Below are 24,345 nucleotides of genomic sequence, written 5' to 3' on the forward strand. Positions count from 1 at the left end.
TGCCTTAAGTGAGTTACACAAATGAATTTTGGGCAGATACTTCAAAAAAACGTTAGTTTTCTAATTACAGAAAAAAAAGAAAAAGAAAAAAAAAAAAAGCAAAGAAAAAATTGAATCAAGGAAATGTTTGTGCAATCTTTCACTGTGGATTTGACAATTCTTTTGTTATTCATGGGAAGGGAAATTTTCCACTGTCCCAGGGTGCTCCAAGTTCCATCCAACCTGGTCTTAGGCATTTCATTTTTTATATTCAGAGCTATGTAATTCTTCAAGGCTCACAAAACCTCATGGCCCATATCTTCTCAAAGTAAATGTTGTATTTTTTTGGCACTTTTGGATGTTTTTCTGAGCCAGGCTATCACAGGTGTGGTGCTGGGTGCAGCACTCTGCAACATGTTTTTTTTTTCTGCCAGGGGGTTTTGTGCAAATGGTCAGATTTACTCTCAGTCCTGGAAAAAAATGCTTTGTTAAATGAAGAAACTTCCAACAACAGAAAGAAAAAATGAAATAAATTGAAGTTACAGTAGAAAAATCAGTTGAATTTTGCAGGTTTTCTTGGTTGCAAAGTTTATTTGAGGGCAGAACACAGGTGAAAAAATTATATGTAAACACTACAGCAAAGACTTTTGAGGTCAGGTGAGAAGGATAACTGGATGGAGCTGGAAATCCAGGCTGCTTTAAAGGAAAATCTTGTATCCCAAAGAGTCATTACTGCAGGTGGGACCCTTGACACCATTTCATATTTGTTTTCTTACATTCCACTGAGTGATAATTGTTCTCAGCTCAGCCAGAAGGCAGCTCTGAAATGGATGTATTTGAGAATTTGAAACCATGCCAGATTCTAGAATTTAGGAGGCTCTAGTGGGGAATCCCTCACAAACAATATTACACATGTAAAGTTTTGTTGGGTGAGTACTCACTCCTGTGGCAATCCCCTTAAAATTAAAATTACCTCATGAATTAATTGAAGAGGAGGGTGAGTTCAGGAAGTCAGTCATGATCCTTGAGCACCCAGATCTGTATTAAATACTGTTCTTTCAGATGTTGTGGCAGCACATAAGAACTCTGGATTAATTCTTCATTTTCCACAAATATATTTAATGTCTTGAAAGAATTGTGGAAGTTTTCACATTAACTTGAGTAAATGCAGTCTCCCTTTGCTGAATTTGGGAACAATGATCCTCAACAGCTGTTTCCTGAGTTTCTTTGAACTGTTTAAATCCATGCTTTGGAGGCAGTTTCAAAGCCATGACAAGATATTTTAATGAGGAAATCTGCATTTTTATTGTTTTTTTTTCCTGTGTGCCTCAGACAAAAATAGCAAAAATCAATAGAGGACATCTGTGGATTCTCCTGCAAGTCCTGATGTTCTGACTGTGGCAAATTTCTTCATTCCCTTGAGGAGTAGTAATGTCATCTAGATGTAGCCATGTGGATCTGCATTTTAGAAGTTTTTTGTTGTTGTTGTTGCTGATTTTTTTTGCTTTGATTTTTTTTGTTAGGTCTTTTGTTGTTTTTGTTGGTTTGGTTTGGTTTGGTTTGGTTTTTTTGTTTTTTGTTTTTTTTTTTTTTTTTCATTTGCCTTGGAAGAAGAAGACTAACACTGCTTTGGTTTATGTTGTTAAGGTTTTTTTGTTTGGATTTTTTTTTTTTTTTTTTTGTTGGTTTGGAAGAAGACACTTTCATACTGAATTAATATTAATTGTCAATTAGTAAGGGGAGTTCTTTAGCAGGTATTTTGTCCATGCTTCATTTATATTCCTGCCAGCCTGTGGAGGTCTTCATCTTGCATAAATAACCCAAGAAGCTGAATTTACAGCAGATACTTCAAAATAAATTCTGTATCATAACATGAATATACAGTATACTTGTGATTAAGATAACTTCATCATTAAGGACACAGATCCATGAAATTCACCACAATAAAAACAGCTTTATGCAAACCCCAAAGCAAGCTGGCAAAAACTGGAATGGATTAAACCAGCCTGATTGAAATGTCTGGTGCACAATCATAAAATCCAGTCTGCAAGTTTGCAGAACCTCATTAGCTCTAATGAGACTTATGATGTGCATTCTAGGAGACAGATTGTAGGGTTGAGGCTCAAATTAATACAGAGTTGTTGTATGACAACTCACTAATAACATTAATCTTTCCAAGACCTGTTCTGACAGGATATTTTGTGAAGAAGATGAGACTTCACTTTTTTGGGCTTTTTTTTCCTAATTTGTGGAATTTTTTTTGCCATGCAACTGATCACCCAGGGGTCAGATTAACTGCTGGGGGTTTGTGTTTTATCTCTGTCTGTCTGTCCAAATTACAAATTATCTCTGTCTGTCTGTCCTAAATTGATTCAAATAGCATGGCATAGTTGTAATGTTATAATTTTTCCCTCAGAAACTCTTTTAATATTTCCTGGATAATTATGGACTCTGCATAATCAATCCCAAGAGGTCCTGTTTGGATTTAGAGTGAAATCAAATATGGGCCCTATAAATATCATCATTATGAGACTTAGAATTCAGGAAAATTATTTAGTTTTGGTTAAGCCCTTTTTTTTTTTTTTTTTTTTTTTTTTTTTTAATTCTTGCCCCATCTTATTTTCCATCATTGACTTCAATGTTGAGGCATTCTTGGATCTGAAGAGAGAAATTGCATCCTGTAAATGTGTTTTGTTCTCATTGCAGTGTGAGTAGCATATTTGTATTGCATATTTCATGAGGCCTCCAAATCGAAAAAAATAAATAAATTAGTGTAAAAAAATTAATTACTTTCTTCTTGCAAAGTAATTATTAACAAGAGGGCACCCAGGAAGGGGTCTCTGTTGTGCCTGTCACTCTTGCTGTTTATTGTGACTGATGCTGTATAACATTCCCTAAATCTGGTGTTTACTGGGGATGGATGAGCTGTTAGATAAATTATATTTGTGAACTTCATCGTTTGTTTGACTCTCTTGGCCTTAGTAAATACAAGGAAGCTTCAGAATTATTTTTGTCTCTGAAAATAAAAAAAAAAAAAAAAGAAAGTAATATTTTTTAAATCTTTCTTTGGGTTGTTATTTTTTTTTTCCTTCCCTTTTGGTGTGTGGCTGCTGTCTCACTGCTGCTTCTTTCTGTGTATATTTAGCACCTAATACATTGTACATCCACCAGTGTTTCTGGCAAAACCTGGAATTGTAATTGAATGATGCTGTCTACCTCTAAGCTTTTGAAAAATCACAAAAAGTTCCACATCATGACTCAAGCTGAAGTCATTGTGTGCTCCTCTCATTTTGAAAAACTCTTGGTTTTTTTTTTTAATGTCTTGATTCTGTTTAGGATCATCTCTGTTCTCCAAATTCCCACTTGAGCTGTAAATTTGGTGTTATAAAGATGACTTCCAGACCTGACAGGTACACTCAATTAATTCCTTGTTTGTATTGAGGTATTTAAAGGAAACACTGAAGCCTCTAAAATTTGGGACAAACATTTCAGTTGATGCTGTGTGGGAGGACAGTCAACAGCCACAGCAGACTGTCATTGTCTGCCTGACAAAGAACTGAGTCATATCTGTATTTTAGTTTTGGCAAGGTCTGGAAATTGCCTTGCTCGTTTGTTTGATAATTGCATTTTCTTATGCTGTGGCTGGAGTGTGATGGGATATATTTTTTAATACTATATTCATCCAATTACCCCAATTTTAAAAGAAGACTGTCCTAAGGGTCAGTTTAGACTGGATCACCCAAAAAACTTATGTTGAATTTATGTTCATGCAGTGGTAGGATGATGTGTGAAAAAACCAAAGAAACAAACAAAAACAAAAACAAAAACAAAAAACCCCAAAAAACCCCCCAAAACAAACAAACAAACAAACAAACAAACAAACAAACAAAACAAAAAACCCTACAAACCAACCAAACAAACAAAAAAAAAAGACACCCTCCCAAAAACCAGTGATGTAAATACATATGTAAATATATAAATATATATTTGTATATGTATTATATAAATGTAATAAAGCTATGAAAAAATATAGAATTATCATTGCTTTATTATATAAAATACATACAATATATTATATATATAATATATATTTATATAAATAAATAGATAAATAGATAAATAAATAAATAGATAGATAAATTAGTTTGCTTGTTTGTTTGGTTGGTTTTTTTTTAATATACTTATATATAATAAAGCAGTGACAATTTTGTTGCCTAGAAGTTTATCCTGGCTGAGTGGACTGACAGGAGAAGGATACAATGCTTTATTCCAGGCTCTCTCAGGCTGGGTGGTACTGGGTTAACATTGGAAGAGTTGGGATTTTAGCATTAGTAAGTGCTGAAACGCCAAATGTGTTGTCTGTGATGAATTATCAGCAAAAAATCACTCACATGGAGTGGATAGCACATTAAATTATTTCTTTCTGTGTCCCTGCTTGTCTCTTCAAAAAAAAAGAAAAAAGAAAATCCAGACCCTGATAAAAATCTAAATACTTTAAGAGTTCTACACCTGCATCCACAAAACACAGTTGAGTGTGCTGTGCAGAGTTTCAAGGATTAAGAGCTCATAAACAGCATTTTGAATAGCTTAAAAATGTAGTTAATGCTGTGCTTTCATCTCACAGATCAGGCTCTCATGGCAGCCCTGGAGAGTTATGAATTTCATCATAAATGAACATGATTCATCATACTAATTATATTTCATCATAAATTACTCTGATTGTTCATTATTTCAGCTGTAGCTTATATGTTTTTTTGGACTTCACTGAAGATGCAATTACTTACAGAAAGGCACTTGTCACCTCTTATTGTAATAATGATAAATTAAATTTTGGACTCATTGCAGTGATTTGTTTTTGCACAGGCCACTCTTCACAGAATTAAAATTTGGAGAAAATGAAGAACTTAGAAGTTTCCATAGCCTGAATCAAAGCCAGATGCTGGCATCCTAAAGGACCTTATTTGAGTAGCTTAGACATAAGGCCAACATTTCTACATTCTCTGGAGCCACATAAATATTTAGATACAATTAAAGTACTTAATTATGTCTTGCAGTGATGCAGTTTCTTGTGAAATGCAGATATTTTATTAATTCAAGTGGAAAGTCAGCTAGATTCCTTGAAAATTAAACTATTTATTTGACCAATTAAATATATACAATTTTACATGGTAAAAATGCAGTCTATTTATAATGCAATTAAATTTTGCTAGCTATGAGAATTCATATTCTTTACATACCAATGGTGCTTTTCATTTGAATAATTTCTTAGCAAGGTCATCTACCTAAATTTCTAAATTTCTAACTAAATTTTTTTTTGTCATGGTAAGAGTGAACCAATAACAACATCACAAGTTTTAGAATGAGACATTGTGGTTTTTCATTTTGGTTTTTTTTTCTCAACCCCAAAATGAAGTAATGGTAATTTAATGTCAAATTTAAGGGAGAAACCCTGTTTTCCAAATCATTCCCACGAGGGACTTTATGCTGACTGTGTGTGAGGTGTATTGAGCAATGCTGAACTGAAAACTGAATTAAAATCATATTTATGTTGTGTTGTAGCAACGTTCATACCCGTGCCAGCACAAGGTCCCAAAACAAGCTGCCATTCACTCTTGATGAATTCTCCCACCTGCTTCTTTGTAACTCACTGCTGGCTTGATTTCTCTTTTTTTTTTTTTTAATAATCCTCATTGACCTTTTAAAGGAACAGAACAACACGATCTGATTGCAAAAAGCAAACAGTTTTGGAATCTATCCCTAATTATGGCCCAGATAATCCCTTTTGATTTCTGCCATGGAGAGGGTGATAATGACAGCAAACCTGTTGGGTGCCTGAAAATCCATTGGTATTCAGAGCTTGGCTTATCTGATGTTATCTTTTACTGCCTTCTGCTTGTTTTTTCTCTCTTCCCTTTTTAATTTCTATGTGCTTGAAGAAAAATTGAAATTTGAGATAGGACTGGAGATGAGAGAGACGTGTTATGGGTGGAAATGGTGTTGGCTCATGGCATGAGATATATGGATTATTCAAATAATACTTTTCATACTTTAAAGTTCTGCCAGGCAAGTGTGGAATGGACTGAAAAATAGACCAGGTGTGAGTGTGGTGACTTGCTTGCAATAAATATGTGCTTAGTTACCTTGCTTAACATCTAATTTTATCTGTAAGTTTGAGGAGAGTGAGTTCAGTTATTTTCCTCACACCACGTTTGTTCCTGTGTAAATATCTTCTGATGGCTTTGATGGGATTTTAAACTTTTTATTTTAATATAGAACAAGTAAAACCTCAATATATGAGTGATTGCAGGGAGTGCATTTGTCTTTGTGCATTCTGAAACAAAGAAAAGTAAGGATTTTTATTGCACACAGGAAAGGAGTTCTTGAGTTTTTCAAAATAGAATAAACATCATGTTTATAACTTAACTAAATCAGGCTTTTGGCTTGTAGGTGTGCAGCTAAAGAATCATTAACCTGTAAGTGGTGCATCCCCATATTTTTGTTATTTTTTTAATTCCTTTGGCCCTGAAGTAGAAAGTAACAACAGACTTTAGAGTCTATCATGTATAATTAACTTTTCCTGAATGTGATGGTAATAGTGATAATTTTTTTTTGCCATTTTAACATAAAAATGTTCCCCATGGGATTACATTACATTACATTACTGACAGAAAGTCTCACAAGAGCATCCTTATTAAAAAACAAGTTTCAAGAGAGTCTTGCAAACTCTGTAGTCAGTTTTTAGCCTCATGAATAAGTAATAAAAGCACAGGCACTGGCTTCTCAGTGCATTTCATATTTAGAAACTAAAATTATTATGACTTCTCCCCTTTTTTTTATCATGCTAATCACAAATTTCCAGGAAAGCCCTGGAGGAGGAGATGTTATTTCAGACCTACTACCTTCTGCTGTGAAATGAGAAGTGGCAGCATTTCTTGCACTGCAAGGTGCTCCTCTTGTTGCTGGTGGCTTCCAGTGTGCTTTTTTTTTTATTTTATTTTTATTTTTTCTTTTAATCTGATACAGAAATTCTGCCTGTGGAAGGCCAGGCAGCAGCAGACACAGGATCAGCCACTGCTGAAGAGTTTTTTTTGTGTCGTTTAACAGGCAATTAAATGGAATATATCACTGCCTATTTAGAGCACTGCAGACTAAAAGTGGTCTGGAATTCTCTCTGGAAAGGGGGAATTAGAGAGGAAAAGGCCAGGAATTCAGAGCAGAAAGTCTCTGGGAGCTCCAGCATTGTGAAAGAGGATGACCAGGCATCAGGGTCGTGGTGTTTGAATCAAGGTGGAATTTTGCATCAGGTCAGAGATGAAATGAACATTCCAAATCCACTTCACAACATTGCAGGGAGAGAGTGAGGGGTGTTGTTTCTGGGAGGGACAATTCCTGCCTGTGCTTGTGGCTCCCAGCTGGGCTGCAGGGAGGGAAGAGAGCAAGGAGAAGAGCAGGACTCAGGGACAAAGGTGAGAAAATGGATTATTGATGAGAAAAGAGTGTTCCCTCTGAGCAGCTCCAGAGAAGAGCAGAGAGAAAGATGCTCTAAATCCAGTGATACTGTAAATTACCAGCCCCTTAATATTGCTCACCAATTTGTTGCTTGCTGTTTCTAGGTTTGTGAGCTGGAGTTCAGAGTACAGCCCAGCTTAAAATAAGCAGAACATTTCAGGCAGACAGCCTGACAGGAAGGTGCAGCCAGGTGGGTGTCACAAGAACCAGTGACAGAACAGAAGAAGAATTGGCCTCAGGGTGGTCCAGGACAGGCTCAGGGTGGCAGCAGCAGGAATTTCCCCATGGAAAGGGAGCTCAGGGATTGGAAGTGCCCAGGGAGGGTTGGATCCCCATCCCTGGAGGTGTCCAGGGAATTCCTGGGGGTGGCACTGAGAGCTCTGGGCTGGGGACAGGGTGGGGATCAGGCACAGAAGATCTTGGGTGTCTTTTCCAGCCTAAATGGTTCTGGGATCCTGTAAAATGTGTTAGCCACATGGGCATCTAAAGGAGGCAGAGACACATCCTGATTTGTGTGTTTAAAAATAAGGAGTGAGGGGAAGGAGGGGAGTGGCACAATTCCTGTGCCCAAACAGCTGGGGAACACACTGGCATTTACTGAACATCTTGAATGCCAAAATGATAAAAAACACCACATTTCCAAGGGATTATGGATCTCAGAACTCAAAACAGCCACGTGCACATAGAAGTGGTTTGATTTAGGAGCACCTGCAAGCCTGGTTTCCATTTAATTTGGTGTTCAAAACTGGGAGCACAAAACCTGCAGGATGCTCAGTGCTTTGTCTGTCAAGAGCCCCTTTGATGCCCATGGAACAGATTGCACTTTAAGTCAGGTAAATATCTGAAATGTTAGGATTGTTGTGAGGCTTCTCATTCAGCAGGCCTAGAATTGGAATTTCACATTTAGGGATCACTTGTGTGGCCACTCTGCAGCCCATTGTCCAGGCACCTAAATTTGTTAGAGTAGCCTTTGTCAAATGCTGAGCTCCAGAACAAAGAGCAGTGTCTCAAACAGCATTCTTTAAATAACCATCTAAAATAATACATGTTTGGATGATTGTGGGGTTTTTTATTGGGATTTTAAAATTTTTTCTGTGAATTCTTAGCAGTTGGTAAGATGACTCTTTTCCTGCTTGGATTCTGGTGGGGCAGTAATCCAAATCAAAGTGCCTTGGCATGCAGGAGAATTGAAATGGTAGGCTGGCTTTTAAATCTTAATTCTGACAGGGGAATTGTATTTTCCCCAAAAGAAACAAACAAGCACCCCATAAACAACAACAAAAACTAAAAAAAAAAAAACAAAATAAAAACAAACAAACCACATCAAGAAAAGAAAAAAAAACTCAAGAAAACTCCAAAAGAAACAAAACCAACAAACCAATCAATCAACCAGCCAACCAACCAAAACAAAACCCAACAAAAAACCCCAAACAAGCACAAACCAAAAAACAACCAAAACAAAGCACACAAAGAACAAAGGAAAAGAAAAAAATAACCCACCAAATAAGCCAGAAACATCCACAAAAACCAGCAAAAAGCCCCCAACCCCAAAACCCACAAAGCAACCAAGTAAAATTTAAACAAATCCACTGAGCTTTCTAATATTTCCATGGAAATATTGTAAAAATCAGTCACCAAAAGTTTTGCTCTCCCAGGAGGAAATGAGATCACACACAAGGGGTGATGTCCTTTCTTTATGGCTGCTGAGATCTTTTGGGTTTGTTCTGCCCTGAGAAATGCCCTGCTCAGATTCCCTGCCCTAGTCTGTCACTGAAAAGATGAATGTTTGATACTTCTGCTTCTGTTTTGTGCTCACCTGGAACTTTGACCTGCGTGGCAACAGTGAGGTGCAGGCAGAAGACAAAACAAAACAAAACAAACACACACAAAAAAACCACCCTAAACCCCCAAGCTGACAGAAAACATCCAGGCTCTTGCCAAATTTGTTCAGAGAGGGAAAAAACCACAGTAAAATATCTTTAAAATCTAGATGTTTAATTTAAAAAGTGCTTAAAACTACTAGAAGAGGAATGTAGGGAGTGTCAGTGTCTTCTCCCTTCGTTATAAAATCATCAAGAACTGGAGGTAGAGTTGTGAAGCATTGACAGTGATATCACAAAAAGGGGATTTTTGGCATCTAGAGCATCTCTGTCACTCACAATAAAATAGGTTCATTACACAGAGTCAGGCATAATCCAGTCACAACCCCTACTCCTTAATTTTTGACTTTCTTCTTGGCAGGGCTGGTGATATCACTTTGGTATACCAGGAGTGTATCAACTCTTGGGCAATATTTGATAGAGACTGGTGGGCAGAGGGATTTAAAGTCTTGGCAATAGAACGATTGAATAAATCATCTATGGGGACTTAAAATGGACCTCAAATAGGTTTTGTGGGATTTTTTTCTGGTTTTGCAGGGCTTTTTGTGTTTTGTTTTTTTTTGTTGGGTTTGTTTTTTGGGTTTGTTTGTTTTGTTTTTTGTTTGTTTGTTTTGGTTTGGTTTTTTTAGGATGGCCATAAGCAGAGGTGTGTTTTCTGGTTCCATACACCATTTTTAATAGTCTGTGTTTGGTTCTGTTTACTGGGATTGCAGCAGGAGCAGGGTTTTGTACCAAAAAACAAAAAAAAAAAAAAGGCAAAATAAGACAAAACAAAAAATAAACAAATCCCTCAATGCCTCCCCAAAAAATCCAAAAACAGACCAAAACTCTCCCAAAGCTCCTCCTCCCCCCCCAAAAAAAAACCAACAAAACTACAAAACAAAACCACAACAAAAACCAAACCAAACAAAAAAAAAAAAAAAAAAAAAAAAAAAAAAAAAAAATCCCCACACCAAACAAACAAACAAACAAACAAAAACAAAACACACCAACATCACTAATCTTTGGACCTGATATATTAGAAAGTACCTGATTTCTTTAAGCCCAGGTGTCAGATGGATTGATGAGGAAGTGGATAATTGTGGAGAGGTGCTGATAATTTTGCTGTTGAAAGCAGAAGCAATGGAACACCCCAGGAAATAAAAGTTCATGGAACCTGCATCTCATGCTGCTGAACAGATAAACATTTCCAGAAATGCTTGCAACTGCAATCTCCAAACAGTGATTTTGAAGATAAACACTTTGGTCTCTAGCAGTGATAGATTCAGTGCTTTTCATGGTTTTGTTTACTTTTAAGTACTCTGACCCCGGTTTTTAATCTATCTCCAAGCTAAAATGTTTTATCTGGGAAGACTCGTTGTCTTCATTTCACTCCTGACAATGAAACTTACCAAATTTACTCCTTGCTTAACTTTTATTTATTCATTTACAGCATGTTTCAGTAGAGCTGTAGAGGAGGGCAGTAGTGCCTGGCTTTGATCTGTAATGACTCAGGATGGTTTCTATTGTGATATTGTAGATTGCTTTCAATAGCTGAGCTTTTCAGACGGTGTTGTCAGCCTTCCTTGGCAGCTGCTGAAAGGAAAATATTAATATAACATTGTCTTCCTTTCAGTCACCTACCAGGGTAGGTGAATAAAGACGAAGCTGGTTGCAAAATGCTGAAAATGTTGTTTGAGCTGACTTTTCTTGAACTTTATAAAATATCCTGGCGCTTCAAATGCCGCTTTCATAACCTAAATCACTTTATTTCTGAATAGCAGAGGAGGAGAATTCAGCAAATATCTTTGTCCAGTGTGATAAATGTCTGCTTCCTTTCAGGCTTTTTTATTTTTGTACAACACAAGCAGGGGATAAATGTTTTTTTCTTTATTGATTTCTCCAAATTGTCTTGCATACTTCTTGCATGTTTGATTTAGAGCAAGACTAGAAGGAGCCATTTACAGCAATTTCTGGGTTAGTAACCTGGCATTCTGAAACACCACTGAGACATAATTGATATGCCACTAGAATACTCTCAGGAACTCAAGAGTTTCTAGATGCTTCTTAGAAACAGCAGCTTTAAACTGCATAGCAAGAAAGATGTGGCTGATAAGTAACGAGGGGAAAATCATGAAAGGCTGTGCACAGACTGGAAGACAAACCATTAACAGAGCCTGAAATAAAATAAAATAAAATTAAAAAAAACCCCAAAAACCACAAAATAAAGTCTGGCTAGAAAGTAAAGAACTAATCATAAACATATGAGAAGTGGAAAATGTGGTTTAAACGTGGCTGGATTGAAAAATGAGACAGGAAATTGGAGGAAAGGGTAGAAAGAATACTATGAGGAAAATTAAAGCCTAAGAAACTATCTTAAAAAATTGTGGTTCAATTAATGGAGAAAACAATTCAGGTATTGCTGCTGTTGACAATATTGAGCTGGAGCAACACCACAGAGTTAATAATTTAATTTGGGCTGGCACCAGCGTGGGGCAGGTACCTTTGGATTTAAGTGGATTCAGCTGATCTCGTTAGAAGCTGTTGTGTAACAGCTCATGGCCCAGCACCAGAGATCTGATCCAGCTCCCTGGAAGAGTTTATTTTTTTCTGCTTCCATCTTTGCTGGGAGATTTATTGGCCCTTAAGCCTGCAGGGGTGCCAAGTGTTATGCAAACAGTGGTTTTATCATCCAGGATGTTCAGTGTGGTGCACTCCTTGTCTTTGAGGCAGCTCAACCTGCAGGGTGACAAACAGAGCACCTTTTGGGGCAGAAAAATGGAATTTAGGGCAAGGGTGGTGTCCTAGCCCCACAGTGGTGACTAACTGTGGGTGTAACTGGCTCGTGGTCTGGGACAGCTCACTGGAAAATGAACTTACTGAGAGCTGGTTTGAGGGCAAGATAGCAAAGCAAGGAAATGGCAGCAGTTAAAATGTTTGTAGATCCCAGCAACACAGAGAAGTGCACAGACAATAATTTGACTTTAGAGAAGGGAGGGATCAGCACCTATGAAAAAAAAATCTACATGTATATATCTATCTCTATCTCCATTTCTATCTAATATATCTATATCTATCTCTATATCTATATCATCTATATCTATATCTATATCTATATCTATATCTATATCTATATCTATATCTATATCATCATATCTATACCTATACCTATATCTATATCTATATCTATATCTATATCTATCTATATCTATATCTATATCTATATCTATATCTATATCTATATCTATATCTATATCTATACCTATACCTATACCTATACCTATATCTATATCTATATCTATATCTATATCTATATCTATATCTAATCTATATCTAACTATATAACTATATCTATCTATCTATCTATCTATCTATTTATCTATCTCTCTCTCTCTATATATAGAATTATGTACTGCTTTACTCCAATTAATAAAAAGTTCCATTGGCAAACACACAACTACAAAACACACAAAATAACAGGTCATTCCTTTAATGAGGCTCACAAATAGAGGGAAAAGGGAATTCCCTAATGAGCCTCTGGGTTGTTTTTAATACCTTCGTTTGAGGAGAAATATGCTGAAATTCAGACTGGAGTTTTATAATCTATTTATCAGTCATTTTTATCATGGTCTCTTTGTCAAGATCAGGCTGCAGCAACATATTTGTGCATTCACAACCCTTTTATATGTTCTGTTGATGAATAATGAGGCTTCTCTAATCACCTGGTTGTGCTGTAACTACTGTGTTGTTTGGGGCTGGCATAAATTGCTGTGCAGCAATGGCAAAATATAAAATATAGCACTTGTAAGTGTAGGATGGGGCTGAACTGGTGTTTTGGGTGAAGGGAAAACTGAATTAATTATGAATTAGTTATGAATGAATGAAGTTAATTCTATCAACTCATTTGAAAATAAGCTGAAGTAGAAGGACAGGAAGAAGAAGGAGGCTGGTGGCAATCACAGAACTGTATATATACATAACACACATATTCCACTGGTCTGGTGCTAATCCCATGCAAATCCATGTAAAAACTTTGTTCTTAATCTGAAAAACCCCCACAGTCCTCTGTTGTGGCAGATCTGGAAAGTGGAAAAGGGTCAGGAGCCATTAATGTACACTCAAAACTGTATTTGTACCTGTTAAACTATAATCACCTTCCTCCCTTTGTTCCTGTACACTGGATGAAGGAAGGAATTAATTTGGTTATTTTCATTTTAATAGCTTAAATTGATTTATGGATATGTATTCATAATACTTGTTATTTTCATCTGCTTCCTCCTGTTTTGCCCTCCCTGTGGGATTTACTCTGTGCTTAGTCCTGTGATTTAAAAATATACACTCTGCATGCAGATACAGGAGTGTGTGAGAGCAGCAATTGCATTTCAAACATGAAATTATGTGAACATCCTGTTCTAATTGTCAGGGTTTGCTTTGCATTGCACTGCTTTACAGCCACACCACATTACCTGGGTGCAGTTAATAAAGCAAAGCTGCAAGAAAAACAAAAACAAAAACAAAAACAAACCAAAAAACAACAACAAAAACAACCCACACAAAAAAATCCCAAAAAACCAAAAAAACCCAAAAAACAAAAACAAAAAAAAAAAACAAAACAAAACAAAACAAAAAAAGCCAAACAAAAAAAAAATAGAGACCAGTTAGATAACCCTCCTTGTTCTTCCCCATTCTGGAGTCAGAGTGGGAGACCAGGTTTATTTCCAGGTCCACTGTGGCCCCTGGGATGTATCTGGGATGTTGCCTGGCTCAGGAGTCAAGGATCCATATGTACTATTATTTAAATAACATTTAAGCTCCCTGTTGCAATAGAGTACAGTAAAAGCATCACATTCATGGTCACTCCATTTGTGAACATCTATAATTTACTCTCTTTTCTGACTGATTTCTTCCTTTTTCATCCTTTTTCAATGGCTGCTCCCAGCTCTTCATTTTCAAATGTTGCAGACAGGATTTCCAAGCATGAGAATGGTGCCAGCTCCAGGAATTTTTTCCTTGTTGTTCTTTTTTCTGCCTTTACTATTTTGTGTGGTTCTAAACTTCAGACTCTTTCACTTCATGATCTCGTCCTAGAGATTGCACATTTCTTATATATGTGAAGATTCTAATAGTGTAGAACACGTTGTTTAATTGCAGACAGATCTGTTGATAATAGGGGAAATCCCAAAATTATGGATATCTGTATGAAACAGGATGGAGAGACTTTGGAGGTTGAGTATTTCTTGTCTGTGCCTAAAACAGCACAATTAGATATATAACAGTAATAAATAATAAGCTTGTTTTGGATTAGATTACAGTATAAGAAACCTACTTTTTTAGGTTTAGTTTATAATATACAGCAGATAACAAAAAAAAATTAAAACCCACTGGCAAGAATACAGTTTTTTTTGTGCAGCATGGCCATACTGAGATGAGGTCTGTGCATGTATAAACTGTTTCCTTACTTAATATTCCTGCAAACCATGGTGTAGTGAAGTGGCTGTAACAGCTGTGGGAGCAACAAGTGAATTTATCACAGTTTACACCTTAGCTAAACCTGTGCTGCTGCATGGCTTGTGTGCCCCCAGAGGCTCACTCTCAGTGCTTGGGGTGCTGTGTCCAGCTCCTCCTCGGGGCAGGAGGACAGGGAGCTCCTGGGGCAGCTCCAGGGGAGGGGACAAAGGGGATTCAGGGCCTGGAGCATCCCTGAGCCCAGGGAAGGCTGAGGGAGCTGGGGCTGCTCAGCCTGGAGAGGAGCCCAGAGAGAGGGGCCTCAGCCCTGGGTGTCCCTGGGTGTCCCTGAGTATCCCTGAGTGTTCCTGGGGGTCCCTGAGTGTTCCTGGGTGTCCCTGAGCATCCCTGGGTGTTCCTGAGCATCCCTGGGTGCCCCCGAGTGTTCCTGAGCATCCCTGAGTGTTCCTGAGCATCCCTGAGTGTTCCTGGGGGTCCCTGAGTGTCCCTGAGCATCCCTGTCTGTCCCAGGGTGTCCCTGTCTGTCCCTGAGTGTCTCTGGGATTCCCTGGGTGTTCCTGAGTGTCCCTGTGTCACATCCCGAGGTGTCTCCTTAGACCTGAGATCACCTCTGGAGGACATGCAGGTGGTTTGGAACCCAGCTCTCTCCAATGCCCGCCAATGAGAGACTGCAGGAGCTGTTCTTAGAGGTTTTCATGGTTGTTTATTCTTCCTTATCTCAGGAATGCTTTGTCCAGCGAACAGCAGTCTGCTCGCCAGACGTCCATGGCAGAATCTGCCTGGCAGAGGCAGGACTGATCTTTTATAGTCTAAACTACGTACTAGGTATTTACAAATGACCCCCAATACAATACAATCTTGTTACATGGTCCAGATCTGTTCTCATCCAATCTAAAAGTGCCAGCGTGTCACCCAGCATGGATGACACGGAGAAGAAGGAGGAAGAGTTATCCACACCCCCAATTCTCCATGTTGGCCACGTGTCCCTTATCACAAACATTCTAGAAATCTGCTAATTCTACATTCTAACAGTCTAATTTACACTCTATTTATTTTGCAGCTTGCATTTCTTCTCTCAATGTTGGTAAATTGTTCCAAGGAGCTAAATCCAGCCCCTGAGACACCTGGGTCTCATTCGAGGGTCTTTGGGGACCCCACCAGGGGGGTCTTAAACCTCCCAGGGAAGCCAGAGGAATACTCTGGACTCCCACATCCCTGAGGGTTCTAGGGTGTTCCTGAGTGTCCCAGGGTGCTCCTTGAGTGTCCCTGTCTGTCTCTGGGTGTCCTTGGGTATTCTTGGGTGTCTCTGAGTGTCCCTGAGTATTCCTGTGTCTCCCTGAGTGTCCCAGGGTGTCCCTGCCTGTCCCTGGGTGCCCCTGAGTGTCTCTCGGATTCCCTGGGTGTTCCAATGTGTCCCTGAGTGTCTCTGGGTATCTCTGTGTGTCCCAGTCTGTCCCTGGTGCAGGCAGGGTCAGGGCAGGGCTCAGCAGTGCCACCAGAGCCACAGGCAGGGGCTGAGCCCAGAATTCCCCAGCACAGGAGGCAGAACCCAGAGGGGCTGTGGAGTATCCCCCTGGGATGTTGCAGAGTGAGCTGGACACAGCCCATGTGCTCTGCAGAGGCTCCAGCTCAGCCACTCTGCTCCCTTCCCAATTTGGGGCTCTTGCCTGGTGGCTTTGGCTACAAGGAACCTGGTAGGTCCATTATTTAATCCATTTTTATATCATATTTGAGAAAAAGTCTTGGAACAAAGCTCATTTACAAGTTTTTTTTTTTGTAGGATTTCTGCAGGGGTCTTTTTAAAGCGTAAAAAGTTTTAGGATTTCATTCTGTTTGTGAACAAGTTGGAACAAATGAGGTAAAAAATGACATCTGTCCCTTCCAGAGGCTCTTAGCAAAAATGACCTAAAGGATTTTCATCACTCATCCACAGAGCTTACATGGTACTGCCAGCTGCATGGTCCAAAACAAACAGAATCAGCTCTTTATTGCAGCTGATAGCTGTAATAAATGCCCTCACTATTTCATTACCTCACACCAGAGGCACATATCTGCACTGCCTAATTGTTATTCTGAATGGGATCAGGAGCATCACCTTCCTGTAAAGCCAGAAGGAAAATGAAAGCTGGCACTCCTGTTATAGATATATAGATATCTCTCTAGGTGATGTGTTTTATTTATTTTTGATGGTGGCAGGACTTCTGTGGTGAATAAACTAAATATCCATGTGACCAAAAAGTGTGTGAAATTAATGTAGTAAACTGTAGTGGTGAAAAATTACGTAATATTTTGCTTTATAATCTTTTTGGATAGGGTTTGGTGTGATAGAAGAGGTTGTTGTGGAGGGTGTCCATGTGTTCAGTGCTGGCATGTTGGTTAAAAAATTAAAATTGACTTCTGGAGTGCTGGTGGGCTTTGCAAGGGAATCCCTTGGTTGCCTCCACATCCTACACTCCTTTAACTCCTTCCTGCAGAGGGATTTTGGTGGGGATGAGCTGGATTCATTCCCAAAAATGCTGAATTCAGGTGGGGGTTCTGATCCTGAGCTGGTCACTGGGGCACCCTGAGATCACACAGAGGGAAATCATTAAACCTGAAGCAAAATCCAGAGTCTCCATACAGTGTAAATATGAAAAACATCATCACTTCAGTAGTGTTGGCACCTCTTGTAAGAACATGATGCCAAATAAGGTGTTGGATATCCAAAAATAGAAGTAACTAGAAATCAATTAATACTTTTCAAATTGTAATGACAATATGCTTAGAACTTATATTCCACAGTGTTTCATTTTGGTGGAGCTAGAAGGGTATGATGAAGCATAATCAGAGTTTTAAAAACTGTTAATGATGACTTTTTAATTGCTCAACTTTCAAATTTGGATTTGCTTAGGATGGGAAAAGATAAATTCACCAGTGCTGAGATTAAAGATTGCCTAGCAACCAAAGAATGAATACATCTAATGTAGGGAAAACAAAGGAAGAACAAACTACTTTCATTTCCATAAATATGAAGTATGTGTAAATATAAAAGTGTGGAGATAAATGTATGTGTGTGTATGGACAAATGTAGACACACACCCTGGTTCTTCCAAATTGCCAACCTGAAATGCTGTGGACCATAAAAAAAAAAAAAAAAAAAAAAAAGAGAAATGGAAAGGCAAAATCAAGATCTAAGATGTGGATGAAAATTGGTTATTTTCATTTAAAAGTGATAAATCCACAGTGAGTGTTTTTATTTTGTTTTAAATCGTTCTGCTTCACTGGTGAAGAGAAAATAGAGAGTGGAAAGAAAACAGTCAAGACAGTAAAAATAGGTGCATCTCTTAAGTCTGTAAGAACAAGGAAAGAGGATGTCACCTGTCTAGAGAAGATCATAATCACTTAGAACTGTTAATTTTGAAGGACTGTGCTGATGATTGAACTATGTGCATTCATTGCTCCTTCGTGGAAAATGGGATGGGCAAGAAATACAAATATTTTATTAACTGAGACATTTCAAGTGCTACACAATGCTAAAAATCTCCTGATCAGCTTTGAAAGGGAAGGACAAGTGACTGGAATTGATAAGGTATTTCTGTCATGAATTGGAAAAACTGAAAATTTTAATTGAACAAATCAAATTAACGGAAAGACAGTTTAGCCTAATTGCCTTGTTCATAAAGTCTCAAGGTCTTATTCACTCCCTTTTCACAAACCCCTCTCACCCCATAGATGTGAACAGGAGCAGAAATTCAGATTTATCAGGTGCTGGGGGTGGTGTTGCCTGTGCTGTCAGCTGAGCAGGCAGGGGAATATTTCTCTTTTTTCCCTTTGATGAAACCCTGTCTGGGCTGGTGGCAGCTTTCCTCAAATCCTCACAGCAGCCTGTGCATGAAATATTTCCCACAAGTTGTAAAAACATTCAGAATGGTGTTACACAACCACGTCCCCCCTTTAATCACTTTTGATCCATTTTTTACTAATGAAGATGTGAAATGACAGGAATAGTTCATATTCTTTTCTTTCCCCTGCAGAGCCTGTTGGCATAGAAATGAACTCTCTGTAACCTATGGAAGAGAAAAGAGTTTACTTTTTAAGCTGTTTTCTGTTTCTACTTGTGCTGCATATTGTCAAACATCAGATGTTTGAGAGGTCTATAACACAGCAGGCTGAAGTGCAGTGACCTGCTGCTCTTTCACATTCAAATTAATAAAGTAGCTCATAGTGCAGACCTTTAAAAAGGCAAGAGATTATACTCTTTTTAAGGCAGAAGGGGATTTATTATGAAATTAATCTCTGCAGACATTGCTTTAGGGCTTTATTCTAACTCTTGAGGTAGGGACACACTTCTACAGTATTGTACCATTAGATTAAATCCAAATCTTAAGTCAGCACTTCATCTTCACCCAGGATTAATGTTTCAGACCAGTCCCAGAGTGGGATTCAAATGGTAATTCTCTGCTTAGAATAATCTGATTTTTTTTTTTTTTTGTAATGCCATCTCAGGTTTCCTGAAATCAGCTGGTGCATCTCGTCAGATTACAAGACCAGAAAAAGTTAAAATTAGAAAACATTTTTTACACCTGGTTTTACACAAATTCTTTGCAATTCTCCACCACAACTGCAAGCTACAGCTTAAGTTCACAGAGTCTCTTGATCACAGAGGCTTTCAGAAGTAATCTCCTTGATTTTCATGAGGACTTTGATAAAATCATGAATTTTTTGCTGTGAGATTTACATTCCCCTGTAGTTTTCTTGGTCAGCAAGTGGACATTCAAAATTGATATTATCATTTTATGCATTTTCTAAAACCATTTAGACACTCTTCCAGGGTTGTTCTAGCTAGAAATTTAGCTGAACTTTCTACCTGCATGGTAAGCCTAGAAAAGAAGCAGAAGGAGGTGGATGAGCTATTGGTATCTAGAAACCTTATTTTTCAAATAATAAGCGAGACAATTTAATTATTCCAGCTGCCCTTTTTTTTTACCCTAGGAGAAACAAATTAGCTGCATCACCATTAAACCTGAAGAAAGAGCATACAAATTTCTTAAAAAGAACTGCAGAGCTCATCTCTTTCTGTGTTCACACTTTGCATCTCTGCACAGGTGTGTCTTCAACTTGATTTATGGTTCTGCTTCTCAGCAGTGCATCAGTTCTGGAGAAATAGTTGTGACCTTGGGCATTGTGCAGATGATTCTGTAAATCAGGAAACTATTAAAGCCCCTTTTCTGAAAATTGATTTTAACATGGAAATGCTACAGGTGACAAGTACTTGAAGTTTAGGTGCTCTTGGCTCCAGAGCTGGTGCTTATTTTTGCAACATCTATACCAGATTTCTGTTGACTGTCTGTTTAATTCCTTTGGTGCTGCCTGGAGATTTCTCCTTTGGAACAAGTTTTATTCTCATCAAAGTGAATGGCCATTATTTTTATTTCTTTCGAAATAGCTTTTAAAATAAGCCATATTTCCTGTAGCTGCACAGGAAATTGAGTAGAAATTATGAAATTATGGCTGCTGTTTTAGACAGGAATGATGGCACTCCTCCTCCCATCAATGTTGGAACCAAAAGCTTGAACTTTCAAACACAAACTGTATAGAAAAAGAGTAAAGTAAGCATTGTAAAGTAAAGAGTAAAGGGTCTCCCTAAAACTCTGTGTGTCTAACATCATAAACTCATGTGTCATTCTGTTTGCAGCTGGAGCATCAGCACATTTTCCTCAGTATCAGCTGCTGTGAGTTTCACTGCCTCATTATATAATATTTACCCAATGTGTTCATATTTATATTTAATGCCCATCACATGAAATAATAAAGAGGGTTGAATTTTTCCACGCACACTTGCTGTTTTACAGAATGAGATCTATTTTTAAATTATAGAAGGAAACATAGCCCAAACACCAAAATGGTCTTTATTCAACCAATTCTACAATTACAGTTTTGAAATGTGAATCCACATGATTTTTTTTTTTTTTTAAGGCAGGTTTCTTTCTTTATCATCATATTATTTTCTCGAGCAGATGTCTCTCAGAGCAGCAGTTTTACCAGAAAAATCTAATAGTTATCATTCTAGGTGTTATAGTTGAGGGAAATTGTCTCCATTTCAGGCTAATGATCTTGTGCATGGGGACTGGAATGCTTCTCTCAGGCCCAATTCAGGATACTGTACTTCAGCTTTTTGGCAGGTATTTCTGTCCCAGAAACTGTAACATTTAATAGTGAAAAGCTTTAAGTTGGAGTAAATAATCCTTTTTCACGTTTTTCATTGCAGATTAATTAGTGTGCAGTATGGGAAGTTTGTAAGGGGCTGGTCTGTCTGCTTTTAGAATGGTTTATGGAGGTGCAGGTGGTTGTGGGATGGAGCTTCTCCCTCTGCACATCTCCCTCAGCCTTCACACCACAAAAGTGGTTTTCATAAACTGCAGATTTCTGCTCTTGACAGGGATTGATGGGCTCACTGTTAGCATCACAGAGTGCTGCATTATTTATACACACCAGGTTTGGGCTCCTTCTTTTCAGGCTGTCCTTTGCTGTCAGGCAGAGAATTGAGCTCCTCAGTCAGGAATCACAAAATGTTTTGTTTTTATGGGGTTTTATGGAATCAAAAAACATGTTATATTAATGTTTAAAGTTCAGCAAAGAGTGGATGTATTACTTCTACCCACTACCTGCTTGTGGAAAGGAGCAATGGTTGCACATTCAGTATTTTATTGAAAAGCATGTGGCTTAAAAGTAGTTATGTGGACACAGGTAAAGTAGCATGATGGACTGCAGAACAGTTTTTTTCTGGGTGCTTGAATGACAAAGATCCATTCATTGATTGAGTCATTCATTACAGACAAAAAACATCATATTCCTTAAAAAAAGAAATCTTAGTTTTTATTAGAGAGCAAATATATCACCATTTTATTTGAGTTTTGCTGTATAATTTTTCCTGGGTTTGGAGAATTTGGGAGGGTACTTAATTAAAATTCTAATTTTGAGTTTGCATGGATCTCTTTGATTTTATTCTTTTTGTCATACTTTTCTAAAATTCTTAACCAGCCATGGTTTCCAAAGAGAGAATGGACAATTTGCTCAAGAACTAATTTGACTTCAAAATGTTCTGAAGAAATAGAAGATGCACAGAAAAATGATAATAATACTATAAAAAATCCCACAAATTTAGGACTCCTTGATTCTAAATCAAGTACCAAAGGTTTATGTGCTGTCTTGAGACACTTTTACACTTGAGAGGTCATGTAAAGAATAGTGCAAGGTTAGTCAGACATAGGAAAGACAAACATGAATTACTGTTTCTATTTGACATTGAATTTTACTGGAATCCTTTCAGAGTCTCTTATTGTACTTAAAAGTACAATAATAATTGGTCTTTTGATTATTTTTTCTTAATAATTGAATTTCTCCTGGAGTGTTTGTTTAATTTGCAGAATTTTGTCAAATTACACAGTCTGTTGCACAAACAGCATATTGCCAATCACCATGGAAAGTCATCAGCACAGGGCAGACTCCTGCAAGAATTATTGTCAAAGATTTATTTCCTTTTTTGGGTTTATGTTGCTCTTCCATTCACAAAATCTCTCAGGTCAAATTATGAAACCACTGTTGTGTTAAAAGCTGAGCCACATTTTAATGGTAACAAATTCCTTTATCAGTAGTGTTAAGACAAAATGCACCCATGTCAGCTTTTCTTTCTATCAGCTTTCCAAAATCAAATTCTGTTCATCAAACTCAGTGGAATGTATAACAAATTAGATTTCAATATTTCAGCATGAAAGTCCTCTCAAGAGGCACAAAATGTAAATTGAGGAAGATACTGTTGATTCAAAGCTGATATTTATTTTGTTCAGCACCATTTCACAGACAATAAGCTATAAATAACAGAGATAACATTTTACTTGATTTTTGGTAATTTAAGTTTCAACATTTGCACAGCCTGATGCCTCCTCTTGAGTAGAATTGTGCAGCTTCTCATTTTTCTGACTTCATCATATTTGATTTTATACTATAATTTAACCACTGTTGTTTACAGTATAGACTTTTCCTCTTTAGGCCTCATTAGCATTATTTGATTGAGGCAGGATAGGCTGTTTTTTAATTGACTTTTTGTTTGTTTGTTTGTTTTTGGTTTTGCTTGGCTTTTGTTGTTGTTTGGTTGGTTTTTTTATGGTTTTTTTTTGGGGTTTTTTTTAAATTTTTTTTTTATTTGGAGGATTTTTTTGGGTTCTTTTTTTGGGGGGGTATTGGAACTTCTTGTTACCAGTGTTTCCTTCCTTTTCTTTTTGCAAAAACCCCTTTTTATTATTTAATGAATGAAATAATTTCATTCATTTTATTTCTGTGATGCGGTTTAATGACATTACAAAAATCACAGCAGTGACTGACAGGCCAAGGTGGTGGGTCAAAAGAGCAATTAGTGCAGTCATTTCCTGAACATGGAAATAAATGGCTGTTGACAGAGGAGAACATCTGCTTTATTAGTCCCAAACCGCAGGTTGGGTCTCTTTATTTCAGGCTGAAAAAAGCCAACACGAATTTTCAGGCAAATTAAAACCAGGCAGTTGATTGCCCACACTTTGGTCATTTCAGGAGATTTCAGTTTCTGGAAGTGTAATGTAAAATTCTGTGTGAATTCTGCTTGCCGTTCAACACAAAATTTAGAAATTTAAACACTATTTTGTCTTTTTGTCTTTTACGCCAATGGCATAATTGAAATCAGAGGGACACCAAATCAGGAAATATGCAGCAAAAATATCCTCTCTCCTTTTAATCAGAATATCCATGTGGATTTGCATGATAAGTGTTCCTGCTCCAGATGCTATTTAGTTTATTAATTTAATTAGAGGTATGCGAATACAGTTGTCATTTAATAGTAGCTGTTCTTTAATAACCAATTTCCTAATCCCCATAAAGTCATAAACAAGCATCCTTTGCTACCCCAATAATGCAACAAAAGCAGAAAATGAAAAGTCCTGGCTTATTTAAATTCAGTTAGGAAATGTAATTTACTTTTCTCAAATAGCTTTACTTCTCCATCAGCTGGACAGTCTTTAAAACAAAACTTAGTATCAGATGTGGCAGATCTCTGTGTCATGAAGGCACCCTAAAAAAAAATAAAATAATAATAAATAAATAAATAAACAAATAACCTAGCAAACTACTGCACAACTACTGGTTTTTCTGTGCAACTGATCCACAGAATTCCTAACGGCATTTTTGTGCATCAGTTACATTTCTTAACCAATGTTTAGATGGAAATTCTCACAACAAGGATTAAACTGAAACTCATGTGCAGGAAAGGTGTCAAAATCTTGAGTTGAGTTTTACCACCAAAGTAATCCAAAACATGCTCTAATGTCAGTACTGCTAACATTAACCAAATTATTTTCCCTAAATCTTTTCAATTACATGGGAAAAAGCCTGGCAATTTCCAATTAAAAAAAAAAAAAATAATGTAATTGTTTTCTAATAATTATCTATTTGTGGATCACTCTTTCAGATGCATTTACTGCACAAAATACTGTTATTTTTAAATCCAATGCTGAGTAATGGAGGG

At 37.4% G+C, this 24,345-nt stretch overlaps 1 protein-coding gene across 2 annotated transcripts in view; it reads left to right on the plus strand.

The window, feature by feature from the left end:
• Window positions 1-24,345, plus strand: part of EDIL3 (EGF like repeats and discoidin domains 3) — a 236,791-nt gene that overhangs the window by 43,182 nt on the left and 169,264 nt on the right. The window lies entirely within an intron of this gene.

The sequence above is a fragment of the Oenanthe melanoleuca genome, chromosome Z (genome assembly GCF_029582105.1).
Source record: "Oenanthe melanoleuca isolate GR-GAL-2019-014 chromosome Z, OMel1.0, whole genome shotgun sequence".
NCBI classification, from domain to species: Eukaryota; Metazoa; Chordata; class Aves; order Passeriformes; family Muscicapidae; genus Oenanthe; species Oenanthe melanoleuca.